The 19614-nt window shown below is 35.8% G+C and overlaps 1 long non-coding RNA gene across 1 annotated transcript in view; it reads right to left on the bottom strand.

The window, feature by feature from the left end:
* Positions 1-759: 759 nt before the first annotated feature.
* Positions 760-19614, bottom strand: part of LOC120862210 — a 21898-nt gene continuing 3043 nt past the window's right edge. Inside the window, exons 3-4 of the long non-coding RNA XR_005720714.1 lie at positions 10157-10162; positions 760-899 (exon numbers count right to left, since the gene is read on the bottom strand). This is a non-coding gene — a long non-coding RNA (uncharacterized LOC120862210). The remainder of the gene's footprint in view (positions 900-10156; positions 10163-19614) is intronic.

Genomic DNA, 19614 nt, shown 5'->3' with positions numbered 1-19614 from the left:
TCTGAGGGACATCTGTTGCCAAAGTCTAGCTCCAGTAGCCAGGGATTCAGCCGGTGTCGGTGAAAGAAACTGAGGCAGTCTCTCAGTTTTTCTTTGAACTGCCTGTTTATTTCAAGCTTATGATTTTCTTTTATACTTTTACAAAAGCATTAGGTCAGAGGTTTGATATCTTTTGTTCCCAGAGACCCAGGTTTATTTTTCTCCAAAAATCATTGTTGTCCCTCAAAAGGAGTTCCTTCGTCAGCGATTCTCTTATCTACTTTTTCTCATGTGTCCTTGTGAATACACTGTATCTCACGCTAATGTTTGGGCTGCACACCACATTCCTCAGTTTAATTCTTATCTTTCTAAGTCCTGTTTGCCCCTAGTATCCTCAGCTCAATATTTCTAAGAAAGGGCTTCTAGCTATAAATATCTCTAAAGTCCCTAATCTCTATAAGCTATAGTATAATATGCTAACATTACAGCATCCCTTAAATCTTTAGCTTCTAACTATTTTAATTATTCCTAAACCCTAAATTCAGCAAACTCCTTTACCATAAACACTTTCCTCACAAATAGGCTTCAGATAGGAATCCCTCCCATGGTCTCAAGCTGCGGCCTCTGTGCTCACCCTGGAACACTCTTTTGCAAAAGTCCTTGAACAAGTGTCAGTGATTAACTTCATGAATTATTCTTTGAGCACAGCTGCAGAAGGCTTTATGCCTTCTCATGCTCCTCTCAAAAATAATAAGCACCTTAATATTCTCTTCAGTCAACTCAGCTAAGGAAAGGAAAAAACAAGTCAGAATCACAAAGCCTAACTCCTTCATTCTGGGTCTGTGCCTAAGGAACAAAGGGAGGGGATTTAGGGCGGTGCCTCCATTTTGTCAGTAATGCCTAACGCGGCTCCCGACAATCTGTAGTGGGGTTCTTCCCCCTGTTCCTTGGCAGAGAACGTAGCCTCTGGCTAATTGCTGTGTTTTCTTCCCCCTCCCCATCAGTACTCACCAGGAGAGGTGGATACAATCTAGGAGGTCCAGCTGAGGCGGAATCCTGGGAGTGTTGGGATTGGAGCCTGCTGAAACGGCGGCTTTACAAACTCTGGGAGAGCTGGTGGAAGAGCAGTCGCTGCTGCAGGAACTTCACCTGGCCCTGGATTGGGCATTAAGGGCGACCTCCGGTCCTGGTGGAGCACTGGGAGGCAAGCGTGTCATTATCCAGTATGGGGGAGGTGTCAGGTCATCCCCGTTCAAATCCTGTAGAATTTCCTTTTTTATCATCAGTCAGTTTTTGTGCCATTAATATTTTTCCCTTTCCCTTCTGGATACAGAACCTTGTCCAAGTAGGAAGGTCTTGAGCTAGCCCTAGCCATGAGTCAATATATAGATATTGATCCAGGTGTCCTGGCTCTCCTGTGACTACTGTATAGACTGCTTCTACTATTTTTAAGTTCATGGTGTTCTCTGATGGCCATCCTACTCCCATAGGGGGCCATTCAACCTCACAGAGTCTGTGGAGGCGGTGAGGCTTCATCTTCACCCCATAGTCTCCTCCAAATCCCTTTAAATTTTTAATCATGCACTCCAATACATACGTTAGATTCACTCCCCCTATCTTGCTTACCTTCTTGTACCTTCTTCTGCTTTTCCTTTTCGTTCTGTCTACAAAGTTCTCAGTACCTTATGTACTTCTGATATTTCCACTCAATGACACTTAAATTGCCATTCTGCCTCCTTCCTAATTGGGGTGAGAAGAGCCTTACCTGCCAGATCCCAGCGGGAGAAGGGGGGATGGGCGTGTCTTCACCTGCCGGTCAGCACAGCCAAACCAGAACACCACGTGATCAAGACTGTTTCTCCCTTAACTTTTAAAGTCCATTCTGCCTTGGTGGGCTTGATCAGGTGCAGATTTAGATGGGTTAAATATCCCACCTCCCAGGCCATCTCTGGAAAAGCCAATTCGTACTCATTTATGTATCCCCCTCCTTCTAGCCTGACAATTCTGAGGGGAGTCAAAAATTTCATAGCAGATGGGACACCTCCGTGGGGAGGGCAGAATATGAGCACACAAAAACCAAGTTTCTTCTCCTAAAAATGTCCTGGCAATTTCTTGGTAATAATTTTCCCTAAGATGGCATGGACACCACCTCCTAAATGACCTTCACAAATTTCCTTCCTAAGCCCTAACATGCTCATCAAGCTGTGTACCAAGCAATCGTTGCCACCTGCCTATTCCAGGCTCCTGTGGGTCCCCATCCTTCTAGTCCCTCCCAGGGGGGTGATCAGGCCCCCTCTTCCATTCCTGCCGGGTGGATTCCTCCTCACCTGAGCACTCAGTTCCCCTGCTGCCGTCCATTACCTGCTAACATGAAAGGTCTGGGCACTGAGAAGCAGAATCCATCCAGAAGGGCGAGGTGCCTTCCCCCCTCTAGAAGATTCGAGCCGCAAGGCCTCTGTGTAGTCCCAAATGGGACTTGTCTCCTCAAAGTGAGGAGTTTCCCGGCCCATGCACCAAATGTTGTAGCCATGCAATCTGGGAAACAAACTCACTCAGAAGGACAATGCAGATAGTGGAGTGCAGTTTATTGCACTGGCGGGCCCAAGGCAGAGTCTCCTCTTAGCCAAGGACTTCCCAGTGGCATTTTTATAGATTAGTAATATTTAAGAAATTTTTAGCAATGGATCCTGTTCTTTAAAATTCAAAATGTAAGAGAGGTAAATGTATATTCCTTCGGTTGAAATATATCCTGATAGAATATCGTCTTTTTTATTCCCTGGGGCTCTTTTCAGTTTCTATGAGCCACAATTTTCCATATTTTAGATACATAACAATGTATTTAGCCACCATTTAAAAGTAATTTTTTTATTTTCAGAGTTTGGTTTTGTTTTTTGCCTTTTACATATGGCTGTAACGTGTACACATGTACATGGATTTTATTGGATACCATCTAGCAATGTCTTTTGCATGTAATTGTGAAGAGCAATTGGAAATTCATGAAAGTGTGTATAAACATTTCTGATCTTTGGTTCAGATTTCCAAATACCTTTCACAACTGGTATTTTCAATTTATGAAGGCATACTTAATGTTTGAAAGTACTTGTTTGACCATTAGCTTTATGCCAAATACTCTTTATCTGACTTGGGAGTTTTATATCTTTGTTAATTTCATTAAATGATGAACAAAAAAATTATTATTTAATATTAAGTTGCATCTTGATTCTGTATCTTTTGCCTTTTTCTTGAGAAATGCTTTTATCTTTTTGCAAATTTTATTCAATCATTAATATATTTATCTTGCCAGTCATTACTTTTCTGGACATATTTTCACAAATGTTATTTTCCTTTTAATGTTATGATGGGTTTGATATTGAGAAGTACTCAACCTCTAGATAATCAAATAAATTAAATTTTTACTGTATGGCGTTTCTTTTTTCTATATTTATTATCACTGAAAGCAAAATAGTTATCATAGTTTTATATCCTTTTATTCATTGTGTAGACATAATAAATGGAATTTGTTGTAACGCATATTTCTGCAGTGTTATTTTTTCCCAAAATCCAAGGAGAAAATCCTGACCATCAAAGCCTTCAAAAGGAATATCATTAGCCTCACATCCAGTTTTGATCCTGGCTTTATATACACTATTTTCTCTGGTTTCAGTCTTTACATTTACTTCTGAATTACTAACTTTTAAGACAAAACAGGAAGTCAAAATAGTCAGCTCTATCTTTGTTTAAGGAGACATTAGAGACAAAGGTCAAGGACATTTAATTGACTTTAAAGCTATTGCATCATCCTGGACAATACTGACAGGTCACTCAAGGTAAGGAAGTATTCATCATCTAGAAAACAATGGCTCTTCTGTGGTATGTCAAATGCAGGTTCTTAAAAATGCGCTTGTCTCGGTCAGGTAGGTTGTACAGTTTACTAGAGTTCTTCAAAACAATGAAATAGTCAGTCTGAACAGTACCTACTTTATTTAATTTAATTAGAATATTGGGGCTTTTTTAACTTATAAAGTTGTAAAATTTGTTGACAACCAACAAATTTCTGTAGTACAGTATTTAAATTCAATAAAGCATCACATAATTTTTGGCAAGGTGTAATTTAAATTGTTCATTTGTAATTTATGTTATACATGAATCTTTATCTTAAATTTATCTTTTTTAAGCATATTACTTGCTTTATAAAGGCTTATTTTAATATCAAGCTCCCATTTTAGAGAGAGGGTAATGCAGGATATAATCTTTACCTTATATATTCTACAGATATAAGGGCAATGGTTTTTCCATGCTTCCATTCCTCTTCTTTTCAAACAAACAAGAAGCATTACTGTTGCTTTATAACAACTTTTATTTCTTTTACCAGTTTATATTGGAAAAGAAATGTTGGGAACTTGTGTTATATGCCTAACAAGCAACTGTTTCTATAAATTTCTTACAAATCAATATTAAAATCCAGAATTAATTTTGAAAGAGAATATATGAAGTTAAAAATAAAAACTAGTTTAAAAATGAGGGAACATTACAAATGCCCTGATGCTGGGAAAGATTGAAGGTAGGAGGAGAAGGGGATGACAGAGGATGAGATGGTTGGGTGCACATGAGTTTGAGCAAACTCCAAGAGATGGTGAAGGATGGGGAAGCCTGGTGTCCTGCAGTCCATGGGGTCACAAAGAGTCGGACACAACTGAGCAGCTGAACAGCAATAGAATCTGTCTTCACAGAAGCATTGGATACCCATGCTGGACCTTCACTGTATATTGAGAAACAGTCCAGCAATTTTGCTTTTCCTCATGTCCTGCAGGTAGAATCATTGACTGTCTTTGTTTTGGACCATTTTTCCAAAGTTGTTGTTGTTGTTTTTTTTTTTAAATAAGCATACTAGAGAGAGATAGTGTCACTATTAAGAGCAAAGGATATGTTTTCTGTCCATTTATAACAAAGATCATGGTTCTTTGCAAGGTAAAACTCAGGTAAGCCGGCTGTTCATTATAAAAAACTGAGTTCCTTACATTTAGAATTCTTTCCCCTAGTACAACCCACTGTGCATACAGATTATCACCTGGCCCTCTTCAGACAGCACTGTAAGAATTGGGGAAACTAGTGCAAATGCCTATACTCTCCTGTGGTTGCCTGTGTCCAATAAATCTTTTGTCTTATGTTCAGTATTTGCAGTCTCCTGCTGGTATCTTTGAAACTGTGGCAGGCTATTTCTTTACCTTAAATCACAGACCCTTAAAAATTTCTGAAATTTAGGTCCTGACATTTTACAATATTTCAGTGTTCATTTATGGAAATATTTTAATCAAGCTCAGTTGGCAGATTTTGTTTGGAGATGTTGATTTTGGGAAAGAAGGAAATGAGGAAGGAGATGAATATCAAGGAAACCATCAGAAAAGAAGTCAAGCTTTTCTCTGGTGAATGATTCTGGAAAAAAAAAATAATAAAGAGAAAAATAACGAACAAGAAAGCCAAACACAAGAATGAAGGCATCGACTGAATGGAAAGTCAATGCTCTTTTTCACTGATTAAAGTATATTTACATTGCAGAATGAAAATTGTCATAAACATAATTTCCCTAAATGTTTTGGAGTATTATTGACATTACAGCCTTAAATCAATAACTTTTGTAAAGGGGTTTTAAAACAATAAGAAATTGTTACTCTCTTGGCATCTTGCAACCAATATGGTAAGTATGACAATTTAATAAGATTTTTAAATATGAAAGCACTTTATACCAAACAAGTTATCAAAACTTTTCAAAAAGTAGTAAATCAAGACTTTCAGTTTTACTGATAATTATATCATATTTCAGTCAGTTAAAGTTCAAGGTTTTGAGACCACGTGCCCATTAGGTTTGTCATTTTGAAGACCAATATTAACAGTAATAAGAAAAGAAAATTTCTAAAATGAAGGGTAGAAAGAAGCAATGAAAGAAAAGAAGGGGAGAAATACACAAAGGGAAATAAAAATATATAAAGTGAATTATGAATGTACATTTGTGAAAAGAAATTATATATTTTTTTCTTCCTTAGTTGTGGATTTTACTCTTACTTCACAATAAGTTTAGATTAACTCAAAGTCCTTAGTTTCTTCATCACTTTCAGTTACTTTGCTTAATTTTGTGATGCTATTCTCTTTCTTCTAATATTCTAAATGAAAAGGCATACAAATATATATATTTTTACTATTACCAAAAATATGTAAGACTCCAAAACTTATGAAATAAACAAAAGACATATAACAGAGAATTCCTATGTAGATATGATTAGGTGATATAATAATGGGTGTTTTACCCAAAATCATAGCTTCATCTATTTTAAATCCTAAATTTTGGTAAAGACAGTTTGTTTCACCTAATTACCATTATGTTAGTCCCTAAGTCATGTCTGACTCTTCGTGACCCCATGGACTGTAGCCCTCCAGGCTCCTCTCTCCATGGGATTCTTCAGACAAGAATACTGTAGTGGGTAGCCATTCCTTTCTCCAAGAGGTCTTCCCAACCCAGAGATCGAACCAGGGTCTCTCAAATTGCACACAGATTCTCTCAAATTGCGCACACATTCTTCACTGTCTGAGCCACCAGGGAAGCCTCTAATTACCCCTATCAAGATATAAATTGATTTTCCATACTGATTGATTTTCCATATTGATTTCCATATTGATTTTCTCAATAAACTTTGCTTTTGTTTCAGACTTAGTAACTTAGAAGATTTTAGAATTATGCAAGTAAAGAGACATAAGATAGATAGAATTTGGTGGCCAGGAGGAAAGGGATTGGATTGTGTGCATTTGTAGGGGGTGTAGTGCCATGGGAGGGCCTGGAGCAACATAACATTATTCAGTTCTTGGTGGTATTGGTAAATATCAACTATGTGGTCAGAGAAAATATAGATAAGTGCCTAATCTGAAATTTCACCATTTCCAGGCTCATGGTCATCCTTTCTTTCTTTCCATCTAAATTCTCTATTTTTGTACTAGAACTAAGGAGTCAAGGACTTTTCAAACACCGCACGTTTTTGGTTCTTGATTACAAATCCTTGAAACAAGCTCTGACTATCTTAAGCAAAAGGTTGTTGGAAAGGAGGATTCAGAAGGAGAATTTGAAAGATAGCTCTGAATGGTATACAACAGAATAGCAAGGGAAACTAGCTAGAATAGTCTAAACCTACACAATAGCTGGGCCATAATATCTAACATCTTATCTTCACTTGGAATTACTCAATAAAGATTTATGATTCCAGGAGAGAAGTTCTCATTGTCAAGCCTGGGTCATGTTGCCCATAACAAAGCACAGAGAACTAGGATATGGTTCTTTGCACTTCCATCATGAGAAATTAGGTGTGTGCACACACCCTCACATGAAGACTACATACAGTAGAGAAAAATCACTATCTCCAAAAGGAATTCAGAGACCTACTTAAAAGTAGAAATTTGAAGATGTTCATAATATAAACCTTACTCACACATGGATAGAAATTATCTCAGTTAACTTTCCTAATAAACCAAATAATCAGTAGCTTTATGATGTGTCAATCATTAATATTTGATGCATAGTAGCAAATCAGGATGCATAGGCTATGGATAGATTTCCATTTATTGGTAAAGGGGATGCTTAGCATCTGAGACAGTTCTAATGTAGATAATACACATCTACATGTTACTTATATTCTGGTGCTTCCCAAGTGGCACGAGTGGTAAAGAACCCACCTGTCAATGCAGGAGACGTGAGACATGTGTTTGATCCCTGGGTTGGGAAGATCCCTGGAGGAGGACATGGCATCCCACTCTAGTATTTTTGCCTGGAGAATCTCATGGACAAGGAAACCTGGTGGGCTACAGTCCATAGGGTTGCAAAGAGTTGGACATGACTGAAGTGACTTCCACACACACAGTCAGAGCACATTTTTATTTACTTGTTTATTTTCTGACTTTTCCATTGTAACATGAGAAAGAATCTTTTTTGGTCTTAATCTTAATTCTTAGCACCATGCTTGGAGGTGTGTTTATCAGATACAGAGTTAATGTATCCCCCATAGGAAATGAATAATATGTTCTGTGAATTTTAGTTTTTTAGTTTGCTTCATATTATACAATAATAATGCTCATATAATTAATTATTTTGAGACTTGAAGTGCTCTGGAATCATACCTATTTTTAAGATTCTCTGGCTTTTGATCATATAAGAAACATTACTCAGGAAGTGTTTAATCTGAAAAAAAAAAAAAGACCTCTCAAATCTTTGAAAAGAACTCACTAAAAGAAGTATTTATATATTGCATTCACCATGGAAGGTGTTCTTATCCTTATAACTCTGAAAGTAATAGCAGTAGATGGGGTTTTCTTCACATTCCAAGAAGACTGAATTAGAAATTATAACTCCTGGAGACTCACACATTTTGACACAAGAAGGACCTCCTTTCTTGGCACTGAAGGTTATTCCACTTTAAGAATCCTAAATAAAACAAATCTGAAAAATTGTGTGACAATCAGTGGTTTTCCAACAGTCCTGATATTGTTACCTACATTTTCCCCTGCAGTACTCAACTGATAAATCTGAATCTGCATTTTTGCAAACTAAATACCACTGTGCAAAATACTACCAGGTAAGGAGAGAAAAGAGAACTATGATCAAATACATATGGAAAGTGTTGGTTAAAGACCATTAAAGCCTTCTTTTAAACTGTAGGAGTTTTCAGAGCCTTTAAGTCACTAAGGTTTTTATAAATTACTAGAGAAAGATTATAGAATGTAGTATTTCAAAAGCATATTTGATAAAGGAACCCTTTCTTTGTTGACCTAATTATGGCTCCTTGAAAATTTTGGAAAATATTTGAGCAAATAATTAGAAAGAAGCCTTGTTGGTGCAACTCATATTTTTAAAAAATGTATTATTATCATATACTCTTACCTTCTGCTGCTACAAGTGCCACACAATCTTCATTTTTTAATAGAGACTTTTGGCTCTCTAGTGGTATATATTGTCCATATCTAGGTCCATGAATGATTTTCCACTGGCTATTCTGAAGTAAAATGTCTCCCCAGTGAAGAGAGGGGTAATTTTTGTTAGTAAGCTGAGAATTACCAAGAGAGAATATTCTTTGGTCATATTATAGTGCAAATGTGTATAAACCACCCAGCAAGAGTTTTTATAATTTGTAAGGCATGATATAAAACTCTACCTTTTTGGGATCTAGTGCAGTTTATTGGCTATATTATCTCATAGCTGAGAAAATTATAATTTGGATGGTAATAAAAAATAAATTAACAATTGATCAATAGATATCTATTACTACACAGAGAGATTGAACTAATATGATATTTTTAATGAATGAACAAACACATAGTTCCTAAGAACAGAAGTCAAAAATGCTTTGATAAAATTTATAGCTTGTAGAGATTTAATGTTCCCATACTAATACTATGTCCCTTAAGTTGAATATTCAGAAGAATATTCTGGCTGTAATAGCATAATAGCCCAGAGTTTTGTATAATATCATTAGAGTAATAGAATTATTTATGTAATATAGCAATAAAATAATGTTGTTCAGGCGGAGTAGATTATAGGTTGTTAACCCATATAGAATCTTCTTTAACACTTAAAACACATTTGACTAGTATCTGGCAAATATTGCAGAGATGATGTTGATTTGGTACACAGAAATAATATCCATAAACTCACACAATACAAAGCATTGTGCATTGATCATACTTTACTTAGAAAAAACTCTGTGACCTACCAGATGCACTTGGGTTGCCAATAGAAGTTTAGGAAATTCAGACTCTCCACAAATTATGAGTTAGCTAATTTTAAAAATGTAGACTTTAGTTTATAATTTAAATTGGGAAATCTTACAAAAACCAAGAGACCAAAAACATATGTGTCTTGGTTGACTAGTAGGCCCATATTACTACCCTCTTCACATAGGAAACAAAGAAAAAATATATATCCTTTCTTAGAAAAATAATTTAGCAATACCTGAATAGATTTGTCTAATCTAATCCTGATATTTTCATTCTGTTGGGAGTTTTTTTTTTTTTATCAAAGTAGCTATGGCAGAGGCTTCCTGAACATTTTGGATGGTGAGAAGATAAAGGCCATATTGTTGACATAAATCCTGGGAAGGAAAAAGTAGAAAATGTAATCCCAATTATTTGTACGATTGTGCACATTTTGCTGAAATAAAATAAAACAATTCTATCTCCAATTTTTGGTGTTATAAGTGTACTGAAAGAACCTGAGCATGAGGAGGAGGACTTAAAATTATAAGCAAAATCATGTATACATACCTCTGCCTGAGCCCAGTTCAATCTATGGTTAAAATAGGTAAAGCAACTGGACAAGTAATATGATGAACCTATAGGGCACACAGAGCAACTCAGGAAAACTAGAAGCCCTCCTGAGAAGACATAAGTGAAAAACCAAAGATACTGTCATCTTGGATGCTTTCCTGAAAACCTGTGGCAAAAAGGAGAGCACATGGTCAGAAATTTAACAAATAAATTGACTAAACATTTAAACACAATAGGTTAATGAAACTTTTCTAAAGATAAGGCACACTCTTTTGTTTGTTATTTGATTTTCTATCCAAGACATTTGGGGCAGCTGGTCAGGGTAAATATTGGGAAGTTAAGGGCAATCTGAATCCTCTAGTCCACTAGGACAAACAGTGTCAAAGTGTGTTATCCGCACAGTTGTATCTGACTCTGAGATTCGTGGACTGTAGCCCACCAGGCTCCTCTGTCCATGTAATTCTCTAGGCAAGAATATTGGATTGGATAGACATTTCCTTCTCCAGGGGATGTTCCTGATCCAGGGATCGAACCCAGGTCTCCTGCATTGCGGGCAGATTCTTTATCATCTGAGCCACCAGAAAAGCCCCCAGACAAAGGTAGAATGGGTATTAAACTCAAATGTGACTACTGAACTCATGTCTAGACAACATATAGAATACAAAATGCAAAAGTAGAAACTAACACTCAGGGGGATATGATGAAGGGAAGGGATTGTTAGGGAATTTGGAATCAACATGTACACACTGCTATATTTAAAATGAACAAACAAAGACCGAATGCGTAGCACAGGGAACTCTGCTCAATATTGTGGCAGGCTGGATGGGAGGGGAGTTTGAGGGAGAATGGATACCTATTTTGTCTGTGAAAGTGAAAAGTGAAAGTTGCTCAGTTGCCTCTGACTCTTTGCAACCCCATGGTTGCAAAGCCTATCTCTAGCCTACCTGATTCTTCTGTCCATGGAATTCTCCAGGCCAGAAAACAGGAGTAGGTAGCCATTCCCTTCTCCAGGGGATCTGCCCAACCTAGGGACTGAACCCAGGCCTCCTGCATTGCAGGCAGATTCTTTCCCAGCTGAGCCACCTGGGAAGCCCTTTTCTGTCTACCTGCAACTGTAACAGCATTGTTAATCTTCTGTACTCCAATATAAAATAAAAAGTTAAAAGCAAAAAGAGTTAGAAGTAAGACAATGGGATGGATAGGCAGTTATATAGGAGACTGCAGATGAATAAGTAATTGTTTCAGGTTCGTTATATGGAAATGACTGATACAATTCCATCTTCTATATGAGGCTGTGGAACTTGTATGTGCTTCTTTTATCTTCTCAAGTCTTCACTTTGTCAGTCATACGGTACCTGGTGAATTGTGTCCAAACATCTTACTTTTAATTATTCCTATTTGGAATTAAACTGAATTATCTCTCTAATCAATCTTATAACACTCTCCTTAACATAATCTGCACTTCATTCAATAGCTGATTGCTTCTTCTCAAACTTACCTTCAGTTTACTCACCTCTCTGACTTTGCGACCCTCTTTTCAAAACTACTGAGATATACTTCTCTTTATGTGAAAGAAACATAATGAAAAATTGAGGTATGGAATAAAATAGACCTCAGTTTAGCCTCAGGCTCCTTATACTGACATTCTCAAGCAAGATGGAAAATTTGTCTTTGATATAAAATAAAATGCAGACATTTCTTAATTCTTTTGTCACTCCTAAAAATGTGTTTAGCCTTGTTTATTTTTACAAAATCTTAGAAAAATCTTGACTAGCAAAGTTTAAGTTGAAGAGCTGTTGAACTGTAAAATAATATCCTTTACATGTGGAAATAGTTTACCTAATAGTTGATTTTTGGCTTCCAAAAATTGGGAACCTCAAAACAAGGATATGGGGAACTTGAATATAACTAGATATGACAGAGTATGGGTAGCTCTGATTTTAAAGGTGGCAAATTACAGAATACAACAGCAGGTTGAGGTCAAGAAAAACAATGTCTTATATGATTCTGTTGGTGTTTGGCTGATAGAATTTAGGGGTAGTTATAATAATATCCTGGTACCGTCTGAGCTACCCCTGGTAGCTTAGACAGTAAAGCATCTGCTTACAATGCGGGAGACCTGGGTTTGATCCCTAGGTTGGGAAGATCCCCTGGAGAAGGAAATGGCAACCCACTTCAGTATTCATGCCTGGAAAATCCCATGGACCAAGGAGCCTGGTGGGCTACAGTCCATGGGATCACAAAGAGTTGGACACGACTGAGTGACTTTACTCACTCACTATAATAATATTCACATTTGGTGCTTTTATTTTTTCTTTCCCCCTACACTGAAGTCCTCTTCTAAAATCAATAAGTGGTGATGAAATTCTGACAAATTCAACAACCTTGTGTAAATGATCTTAGGGAGGACAGAAGAAGACAATATATTAATAAGAATTTAAGATGAAGAAGTTTAGCTACAATTGCCAGAGTTGATGCCAGGAACAATTGTTTAGAATGAGGACTAAAAATCTTTAGAAAAGCCATCACCAGTAATCGAGAGAGGTCTCAATTTTCTATTGTCACACAGGCTGTGATTTTGTGATGTCTCATTAAGATATTCTCATAGAATAGTAAGTAGTTCCTGAAGAAGAGAAAACACACTGTGTGATCCAGGAGAGTTGTATTTTGTGAATTTTATTTCCTGAAATGTGGAGATGAAGGTAATGATGACTCCTAGAGTTGTTATAAAGGGGAGTAAAATTTGAAAAAAAAATGACCTAGAAATATATCTGAAATGTGGAAGTGCTAAAAAACTTTAAATTCACTGTTCCATGGTATGTCCTCATCCACAAAACTCTCCCTGCTTGGTTCACATTAAAGTAATTTATACTCTTTCTAAACACTCATAGTACATTGGACTTCAGTTAAGGTGTTTAAGGTATTATAAGGTTGTAATGTCTATAACAATGAATTTTGGGCAGCCTGTCTCCCTTGATATGTACCTCTTCTTCCTTTCCTTCCTTCCTTTTCCTTCCTTCTTTCCCTCCTTTCTCCCTTTCTTTGACAGGTTAAGCATTAATATTCATTCTTATAAAACTCAGGGTGTGCTACACCTAATAGGGATGCAATATTTTTAAATAGATGTGGAAATAAATATATATATTTAAAACATGAAAATATTATCTTGGATTGACATATATATATATACACACATAATTATTATTAATAATTTTTTTACATCAGAGACAGCATGAAAATATTATCTTGGATTGACATATATATATATATACATACAATTATTATTATTTTACATCAGAGACAGTAACTTCCAATTTATATTATGGATGAGCTTACAGGTCTAAAATTAAAGTGCTAATACTGTGCAAATAATAGTTAGTTGTGTATATTTGTCCTTCCAGTGCATATTATTCCTATCAACCAGAATCCTTTAATGATTCTATCATTCAGTGATGAACAACCTGAAGCTTGGTATGTATGTTAACCAATAAAGAGTGTATAGGAAAATAAAATAAGAAGATATGCAAAGAAAAATAGGAAAAAAGGAGAAACAATTTATATTATACTATAGTCTATAGTAACCTTTTGAAGTTCTAGGCAGCTTTCTGTGGAAAACATTTAACTGTTTTGTTGTAGCTGAACTGCATAAATAAACCCAGCTGATGATATCATAATTAAAATGTGACTTGGAAAGAAAGTTATGACCAACCTAGATAGCATATTCAAAATCAGAGACATTCCTTTGCCAACAAAGGTCCGTCTAGTCAAGGCTATGGTTTTTCCAGTGGTCATGTATGGATGTGAGAGTTGGACTGTGAAGAAAGCTGAGTGCCGAAGAATTGATGCTTTTGAACTGTGGTGTTGGAGAAGACTCTTGAGAGTCCCTTGGACTACAAGGATATCCAACCAGTCCATTCTGAAGGAGATCAGTCCTGGGTATTCTTTTTTTTTTTTTTTAATTTTTAAAATTTTTTACTTTATTTTACTTTATAATACTGTATTGGTTTTGCCATACATTGACATGAATCCACCATGGGTGTACATGCGTTCCCAAACATGAACCCCCCTCCCACCTCCCTCCCCATAACATCTCTCTGGGTCATCCTCGTGCACTAGCCCCATGCATGCTGTATCCAGCATCGGACATAGACTGGCGATTTCTTTCTTACATGATAGTATACATGTTTCAATGCCATTCTCCCAAATCATCCCAACCTCTCCCTCTCCCTCTGAGTCCAAAAGTCCGCTCTACACATCTGTGTCTCTTTTGCTGTCTCGCATACAGGGTCATCATTGCCATCTTTCTAAATTCCATATATATGTGTTAGTATACTGTATTGGTGTTTTTCTTTCTGGCTTACTTCACTCTAATGATGCTAAAGCTGAAACTCCAGTACTTTGGCCACCTTATGCAAAGAGTTGACTCATTGGAAAAGACTCTGATGCTGGGAAAGATTGGGGGCAGGAGGAGAAGGTGACGACAGAGGATGAGATGGCTGGATGGCATCACTGACTTGATGGATGTGAGTTTGAGTAAACTCCAGGAGTTGGTGATGGACAGGGAGGCCTGGCGTGCTGCGATTCACGGGCTCGTAAAGAGTTGGACACGACTGAGCGACTGAACTGAACTGAGGTCTTGGCCCAAAATATGCCATTCAATATTACATTCAAACTGTGTTAGGATGGTATGTAAACAGGAATAACTTTTTAGTATTTTTCTAAAACGAAACAAACTCTACTCCATATGCATGTGTTACAATATTTCTTGGAACTTGGAAATAACAAAATAAAAATGATAAACTTTCAAATGTGTCCAAATGATCAAATCTATTGTTTTAGTAAATATTATTTACACTGGTGTTAGAACTAATTTTACAGAAATATTTTGTTTCTTGATTTCATAAATATATTGATAGCAAAGATAATTACATGTGCCATTTAGCAAATGCCTTCTATGTGTCCTATACCTTCTCACAATGAGGCCTCCTCAGCTTCATTTTTTCCTGAACATCTCAATATACTGATCACATTAAGCCTTCTTTTTTTCCCTTTCTTTTCTTTTTTTGTGTTTTGATGGCCTGTACCATTTCTAACCTAATGTGTAATTTAAATATGTCTATCAAAAGTTTACAGTCTGCCCACATTTTCCTGGAATGAAAGTACCAGAAAACAAACATCTTTGTCAGTGTTCATCATTTAATGCATCCTAAGTATCTAGAAGCCTGAAGTTTTGGTCTGATAGTTAAAAGAAATAAAATATGATTACCCAGAGTAATTTAGAGATTCCTAAATAATAAAAAGTCATGCATTACACCAAGATGTTGAACTTCTTAGGGCTATTTTTAAGAAGTCCAACTTACTTTTCTCATTTTAATTTCTACTACCTCTACCAATGGGGCTTCCCTGGTGGCTCAGAGGTTAAAGCGTCTGCCTACAATGTGGGAGACCCAGGTTTGATCCCTGGGTCAGGAAGATCCCCTGGAGAAGGAAATGGCAACCCACTCCAGTACTCTTGCCTGGAGAATCCCATGGATGGAGGAACCTGGTGGGCTACAGTCCAAAGTTGCAAAGAGTCGGACATGACTGAGCGACTTCACTTCACTTCACCTCTACTAATATAAAGTTAGTGTTTGGATGTGTGAAGTTCAAAGTATACTAATTGCTTTATCATCTCTAAACATGTAAAGCTTATGGCTATTTCTTTATAAAATGATGTTAATTTTATTAAAAAGGGTTAAAATATAGATAAATGGTGGCAAAAACAGTTTATGTTTTTGGCATAAAATCATAAATTTGAGGGTCAAAATGACACATTAGGAAATCAAGATGTCACAGATAAAATGCTTGGAAAATGGACACAATGCACTTCCTAGAAATGTTCTGAATGCACTGGCAATTATTTAAAGATAGATTTAGAACAAGGAAATTATTTGTTAGGTGTATTTCAGTGACATGAAGTCTCCAATATCAGTATCTTTATTCAGCCAAAATTAAATGGATAAATGTGAAAAAAAGTAAACTGTTGACTGATTCTATAACATAGATTAAATATATTTTAATCTACAGGGGAAATGTAATTATTTCACTTGTGTTGATTAAGTTTGAAATCTTATAACACTGAAAAGAGATAGAAAATTACCTAATTATATTACATAGCCTAAAAAACTTACATAGTCTAATAAATTCAATTCTACAGCTGAGCTGCTAATATTGATACAGCTAGTTCAGTACAGTTAAAAACATAGTTTGGCAAACTGTATTAATACTTAGTCTTCTCAGAATTTGAGGACAAAATAAGCTCATAAAAATTGTATTTAATTCTTTAATATTTTGAAAAAAACAAAGACAGTAAAATTATTATCGTAACAGATAGTAATACTATCATGTCCCTTTATATGAATAAGGACATGGATTGACTGTTGTAGGTAATGAGAAAAAAAATGACACTTTCATTCCAAACATTTAATTCAAAATGTGATAGTTGCAATTATATTTACATAACAATTACAGTTGTTAAATATGGTTGACATTTCTATTAACAACCATAGATCATACCACGCCCATAATGACTGACAAGGAACCCAGCAGCTGTTGAGGACCATAGCAATCTTAACTGGAAATCAGTTTCACCAAAATTTTCTCTTGAGGTTAGTTTTTCCATGTTAAAATGTATTTTTGTCTTGATCTGATGATGTAGCCCATGGGGTTCAAATTCATTTTTTCCTTTCACTAACCAGATGACATTGGTACTATGCCTTGTCCCCCAAATTCCAAAATCTTCATTGATCCCTTAGGCTTCATCCTCAAATTGCCCTTCTATAACTACCTGTTTACATATCAGTTATTTACTTTGGTGAGTGGCTAAATTGTGATGACATCCTGAAATAAGCTTACCTCTCCTTTTGGGCCCAAACCTGAAAATATGGGAAATGGGAATAGAAGGAAAGGAAATTCAATATGTAAGAAGATGTAGGAGTTTTGGGGAAGAAAGCAAAGGTTGAGGAACAGGGAAGGTAAAGTTTGGAGTATCTGCCTTATTCAGCACATGTTGCAACATCTGAGATGCCTAATACTTGACAGTTTTCAAGAATTATAGTAAGGTGTTGTAGAAGAATCCTATGCGTACAACTAGTTGGTTTAGAAGCCCTTTGTAATTCCTCCTGAGCTTGATATTTTTTAATTCAGCCTTTCTATATAATCTTTGGGAAAGGCTGAATAGTAATTTCTCTCCAAATCATCTGTATGGTAGCAAATTCCTACATCTTGTTCTGTTGATCAAAGTAATTCATTTTCAAATGAAAATTCTAATCTAGATGCATAACATTTCCTCCTTACACAATTTCCTTTTGCTTAGTTTTTGTTATATTTACAAAGAAAACTTTAATCAATTTAGAGATGTTTCTATAATAGTATCATCCCCATAAGTCTTTCTATTTTGCAATTAATAATTACAACTAACGTTGCTCACCTTTGTGTAGGATGTGCTCTTATGGCTCAGAATCTTAATCTGTCTTATCAGACTATAGTGTGATGAAGTGGAATAAAAAACATAGGTTTAAGTGATATATAAAGTGTTATAATCAAATGGTTTCCTATTTTGTATACTTCTCTAAAGGAAGATTCCCTTATTCAAAACATACACTGTTTAATATGTGGCATGTCCTGTAAAATATGAGAGAACAAATAATTGCTCTAAGAAAATTATCTGTGGACAAAGATGTCTATGCACATGAGGAAAATGAACCTTGGGAAACCACAGATATGGTGCACGAGAACTGCCATTCGGAGCAGGACTCATTCTGATACAAATCTCAGAGAATGTACAACTGAAAGTAATATACTATTGTAAATCAGCTATATTTCAATAAAAAAATCTGAGTGCTCAAACTCTAAGACAACTCTAAATAAGCAATTTATTGGTCTGACTATATGTCTATGATAGATTAATTCAAGCAGAAGACCAATTTAGTTGTGAAAATGATCAAGAGAGAAAAAAAATATATTACATTTAAGCATCAACTAGGAAGGGTTGAATTATTTATATGGAAATATTTCCTCCAAATAAAGAATGCTAAAATTCTAAATATAAACATTAAAATTGTAAAATTAGATTTCATTTATCTATGTAATCTCATTTTGAGAATGTTTCTAAAATAGTTCATTTAAGTGTAAAGGTATAAACTTTATCTGAATGGAATATGTTATCTTTTGCTACTAACTTTGTTTCTTTTTCTCTCTCTAGTTTCTGTGAAATTCTCCAAGGAAAACATTATAAATTCAGAAAAATTTTCCTGTGTTTTGGTTGGATTTTCAATTCTGCTCTCATATGGATGTAAACTTGTCTGTATAGGATAAGAGCAATTTGCCTTGAGTATGATAGGAATATATTAATATCTTGATATTGTTTTTTAAAAATTTTCAATGATCATGAATGCCTTTCTAAGTATTAAAATATAGTTATTTTTGCATACTTTATCAAAAGTATATTTTTACTTATTATGTCAGTAGTTATAAGAAAAAGGTGAAATTGTATTGAAAATGCTTCTTTTAATGATAAGCATTGTGTGATCTATGATCCCTTGATTAAAAGAGGCTTTGCTGACACCTACAGCCTGAATTGATTCTTTATGTGCCTCAAAGTTGCTGTTTTTTTTTTTTTTCATTTTGGAGAAATGTTTCATGGTTAGATTTGGATTGGACGTAAGTATGCTTTATTTTCCTTTAACTGGAAAAAATGCTACTGTAAAAGAGTAGATGAGAAAGGAAGACTAGCATGATAGGTACCTCCACTGTGTGTTCTGAATGCAACAGTTTAAGGAAGTGTACATTTGAAAACTGAGTATCTAAAATACATTGATTTCTTAAATGTGCCTATGTCTCATAGCCCTCAGAATATGTTCATGAACCCCTAGAGATGTACCTATCAATTTGAAGACTGCTGCTTCATGCAATTTCATGTTAAATATAAATAACTTTCCTTTGCTGTCCACCTTTTAAATGAATGCCCTCAAATACTTTGAAAGAACTCTGATTTTCACTAGAAGGATACATGTTTCTCTTATATTCCACCTAAGGCAGTATAACTATTCTTTTCGTGCATGATCCAGAAGTGGGTTAGCATTTTCCTCACTTTCTAGTATGCTGCTGCTGCTGCTAAGTCTCTTCAGTCGTGTCCGACTCTGTGCGACCCCATAGACGGCAGCCCACCAGGCTCCCCCGTCCCTGGGATTCTCCAGGCAAGAACACTGGAGTGGGTTGCCATTTCCTTCTCCAATGCATGAAAGTGAAAAGTGAAAGTGAAGTCGCTCAGTCGTGTCCGACTCTTAGCGACCCCAC

The sequence above is a fragment of the Oryx dammah genome, unplaced genomic scaffold (assembly GCF_014754425.2).
Source record: "Oryx dammah isolate SB20612 unplaced genomic scaffold, SCBI_Odam_1.1 HiC_scaffold_3, whole genome shotgun sequence".
Taxonomy (NCBI): Eukaryota; Metazoa; Chordata; class Mammalia; order Artiodactyla; family Bovidae; genus Oryx; species Oryx dammah.
This window is presented reverse-complemented; position numbering and strand designations above follow the sequence as displayed.